The following is a 4,820-nucleotide window of genomic DNA, read 5'->3' as shown; positions in this document are numbered from 1 at the left end:
TTTCGATTAGTAATGATGAACCCTAATACTATGTGTTAGTTTCTAATTTTCATGGATTTATGAAGTTGGTTTAGCTTGTGTTTGATATATCAAAGCCTAGTATGTTAACAATTTCTATCTTTGTTGCTTACATCTTCAAGTTTTTTATAGTTGAATGATCACTTTAATTGTATGAACTTGTTTACCTAGTTATTTATGAATCTTAAATTGCTAGAGCTAGTGATTGACCAAATCGTAGAATAGTTCATAAAGATAGTTACTTTAACTATGCTAGATAACATAATTGGATCATAATTGTGTTTTGGTTATTTGTCTAGATCATAGATAATTAATCTTAGATTTATCATATATATCCCAATAACATTAATAATAAATTTAGTGTCCACTTGTGTAAGGCCACTGCATAATAGTTCATAAATTGGTGAAAACATTAGGTGATTGGATCAAGACTTCTAATAACATTTATATTGGTAACCAACTGAAATTAATCAATGTCTTGAAACTAACCATAGGAAAAAAGGTGGTTCAAAGCTAAATGGAAGTGTCTTAATTATCTTGATTTACATTCATATTAGTTATTTGCTTGCTTAAGTTTTTAGCTATTTGAGTTTTAAGTTAATTTGAACTTGCAAAATCAGATAAAACCCCCAATTTTAGGTTTTTTTCTTAGATAAATTTTAGTAGTTATTTTTAAGCTAAATAACGTTCCCTGTGAACAACACCCGACTTATTTTTCTATACTATAATCTGACTAGGTACACTACCTATACACATTAGTTAGTTAAGTTTTGTTAGGTTATAAATTTAAAATCGACATGTATATCTGTGCACATCAAGCTTTCGGCAACGTTGCTGCGGAACAACTTATTTCAGTTTTTAATTTACGTTTAGGTAATCGATTCCTTTTGTGGGGTAAAAACCACAAAAAGTTACTTTTCTGCATTAATTTAGTTTTCTGTTTTCTCCGTATTCACGACTTGACAGCCTATCTGTCACGACATGAAAACTGAGTTTTTAAGTTTTTAGTTCGTTTTTATGGTTTTCTTTGGTTTTTTTCAATAATATAAGACCATAAGATAAAATTTTCCTATCGTTCCACCATTTGAAAATTCCAAATCTGCGTTCCACGAGAAGAAAGATAAAAAGGTTGATGAGTCAAGTAGCACCTTTCAATCAGACAAATTCGAAAGTTTTGAGGAGACCCCGAACAAGAAAGAAATCGGGTACGAACCTGAAACAACGAGTGACTCAGAATAAGAAGTTAAAAGTGAACATGAAAACACAATGGAAGACATCACAACAATGACGATGGAGGACTAAAAAATACAGATGTGTAATGATGATGCGTAGGATCTCGTTCCACCAGAAATTCCCGTCGCGACGAAATTTGTGCTCAAGGGACATATCCTTTCAATGCTCAAGGATATTCCATTTTCTGGGAAAGACCACAAAGACACCTTTAGACATATTGATGAGGTGTTGGACATTTCAAACTACTTTAATGTTCCAAATGTTTCATGAGATGCGGTTCGACGAAGGATGTTTCCAGTGACATTTAAAGGAGTTGTTAAGGTTTGGTTAAAGTCACTTGCACCTAGAACGATCACAACCTGGACCAACCTTCGTGATGCATTCATTTAGCAACTCAAACCTCCCTCAAAGATAACCAAACTCAAGAAGAAAATAGCAGACTTCCAACAAAATGATGGTGAATCTTTATATGAAGCTTGGGAGAGATTTAAGGGAATGCTATGGAATTTCCCTCAACACGACCTTAATGTAACATTCAGATCATGGAGGTACTTAATTTCTAACCTTTTGTAAGAGGTTCACGACGTGAGATATGGTGGTCACGTCGTGAGTGACCATTGACTTGTTGACCCACGTTTTCGAATCTCACGATGTGAGGTATGAAGCCTCACAACGTAAGAACGACCTGGTGATCCAACACCCTATTGTTTGAGTATTTGATGGAATGATAGGACTATAGTTGCCCATCCTTAGCCCCCCCCCCCTCACTCGCTAGCCTCCTAAAAACCATAATCTCAACCTACTTGAGGTCCTTTACCTCTTCCATGCTAGATCTAGGTTCTAAGATCCTTTTTACATGGTTGAGTTGGATAGCATGCTTGAGATTCATAAAGTTGGAAACTTTATGGATCATTGAGACAACTTTGGTATTATAAGATTTGGATCTGAGTTTTGGAGTTGGTTTTAGGCTCCAAGCATGAGTCTTGACCTTATTTTCCCTCTTATGACCTAGTGAGTGTTTGAGTCATGCATTGGACATGCATGCCTAAAAAGCTACAATTTTTATTATCCTTTGGGTGAGGGAAGACCCTCTGGAAAGTCCCAGGGTAGTGGCTAAAAATAATAGCTTGATGGTTTGTATCGATCGGATACACTTCAAGTATTAAGAACAAACGTAAACCAATCTAAGAAAAATAAAGAACATAAAGTAAATAACACAATGAGTTCTCCAAATTGGTCCTTCACCAAGAAATGGTTTTGACTTCACCAAGAATACGGGTTGTCACAAAGACGATTGACACAAAGCCGAACTCACAACATTAGGGTTTACCCTAATGTCGTATATATACTAATCTATACAAGTATATCCCTTGATTGAAGGGATTGCGTCTAATCTATACTAAGAACCGATCTTATCACAAAGATACCGGATCTATGATCTATTCTATACTTATCTATATCATTACCTAATATATAAAAGAGTACATAGTATAACTACACTACGCGCTGGTGTTGATAAGCTTGATACGATGGCGTTGTCGATGTTGTTGAGTACATGCTGACGCTGATGGATGTGTAGAGTGTTTGACTCATCAGATCATAAGGTGTGACCTTAAAATCTCCACCTATATGATGATGTCAAAACTAACCTTCAATGAATTCTTCAGTTCATGCTCCCCCTGAGAATAAGAATGAAGTTGTACTATATTGTTTTAACTATTCAGTTTTAATGAATGCTCCTCCTGAGAAGATGAATGACTTATCAAGCAATTGAGGCAGTATTTATGAAGGTGATGAACTAATGTGGATCAGCTTGAATCCACTAGCTGAGAATGTTGATATTAGCTTGACTCGACTCCTCCTTTGATTGTGCTTTTCTGTATAGATTCCGTTGATATTAGCTTGACTCGACTCCCCCTTTGATTGTGATTTTCTGTATAGATTATCTCCCCTTTTTTGACATCAACAGTAAACATAGGAATACAATTGTTGTAGCTTGTAGTTTAGTAAGATTGTGATGCTCTTGATAGTATTGTTTTAAACTATCATTCACTAACAAGTATTGCGAGATCTCATTAGCATGTGGTTTCATACGCCGACTCATTAATCACTTTTATTAGAAGAAAAAGGGAAAGAGTGGTATGATGTGTGATAAGTTGTGGTGTTTTAGCTTAACCATCGACATAGATTTATTAAGATATCATCATCGTATGGGAAATTACGCCGAATCATAAAACTTTAAGGAATAATATAAGGGAAAGAAATGATTGGTGCGTGTGATAGTTTATGGTACATAGACTAACCACCAACACAGAGTTTCAAACTTTTATCAGTGTAGGGTATAAAACAGTGAATCATTAAGTTTTATTAAGAAGATAAAGGAAATAATGGTTTGTTTCAGTCACGTTGAGGTGAAATCGGCATGAATCATAAACTATTTAACTCGTCAATAAGAAGTGGTTTAAACTTCCGTATCATAGAGTAAGTTGCATTCTAGAATCAATGATTCACCATTAACTCATAATGGTACCATGCCATACCTCAGACTAGGAGGTCAGGGATATGAAAAACCCTTTTTCATTTAAAGACCAAACAAGTAACTCTTACGCTGATGACTATGCAATCAGGGTAAGCCATTGGGTTATGCTCGATGTTTCAGCAAAACATGAGACTTGATGCATACGACAAGCATGCTTTCAGGGATAATGATGTGTCAAAAGTTGCATACTAGACTTAGAATTGCCATCGTCAGATTCCCTTTTTAAAAAGGTATAAAATAATAAACAATATGAGAATACAAACAAAAGAGTTAATCAAACAAGAAAATAGTTTAAACAACAAAATATATGAAATATTTTTTCAGAAGGGTGATAAAGACTTGATCGATCAAATCTTTGGAATTGAATGGTCATAAATATACTTCCATTTTACGAGATATCTACCCCTTGAATTTTGACTATAAATGAGAGAACAAGTAAAGATAAACTCATTAGTACACAAAACATCTCATTATAAATCAAGAGTGATGAGGCAATTTATCAGTGAAGTGTTGCAAATGCTTTCCGAGCTGCATTTTCATCAGGAGCAAGAGAAGAGTAGAAAACAGTCTTTGTAACCTACAGGTTAACTGACTCAAATCCATGAAACCATTGTGTCTTCAATATCAACACGAAGGCATTCCAGGTTTTATCAAATAATGAGTCAATAGATGAAAACAATACTTACTGTCATGATAGTTGCTCTTTGCATCCATGACAGTGAGAAGAGGAGAAAAATGGCATTATCAAGAATGAGAGGACATGATGCCACTCTTTTTCTCAACACCAAGAGCATTCAGAACATTCTGGATGACTCTAGCTCTTGCAAATTCTGGACGAAGGAGATGTAGATAAATCTTAGATAGACTTGAAGGAATATATATATATATATATATATATATATATATATATATATATATATATATATATATATATATATATATATATGTATGTATATATATTAAATGTAAAAATTTGCAAACATAATAAAAGAAGCACTTGTTTTTGTGTTTTTCATAAGACATGCAAAAC

General features: G+C 34.2%; 1 non-coding gene across 1 annotated transcript; it reads right to left on the bottom strand.

The window, feature by feature from the left end:
• Window positions 1-1,668: 1,668 nt before the first annotated feature.
• Window positions 1,669-1,775, bottom strand: LOC145141560 (small nucleolar RNA R71). Its single transcript, XR_013722754.1, has one exon. It is a non-coding gene; the product is annotated as a small nucleolar RNA R71 (small nucleolar RNA).
• Between the last annotated feature and the right edge of the window lie 3,045 nt (window positions 1,776-4,820).

The sequence above is a fragment of the Lactuca virosa genome, chromosome 9 (assembly GCF_052849685.1).
Source record: "Lactuca virosa cultivar CGN04683 chromosome 9, Lactuca_virosa_CGN04683_v6, whole genome shotgun sequence".
Taxonomy (NCBI): domain Eukaryota; kingdom Viridiplantae; phylum Streptophyta; class Magnoliopsida; order Asterales; family Asteraceae; genus Lactuca; species Lactuca virosa.
Note: the sequence above shows the minus strand (reverse complement) of the source record. Positions and strands in the feature narration are given on the sequence as shown.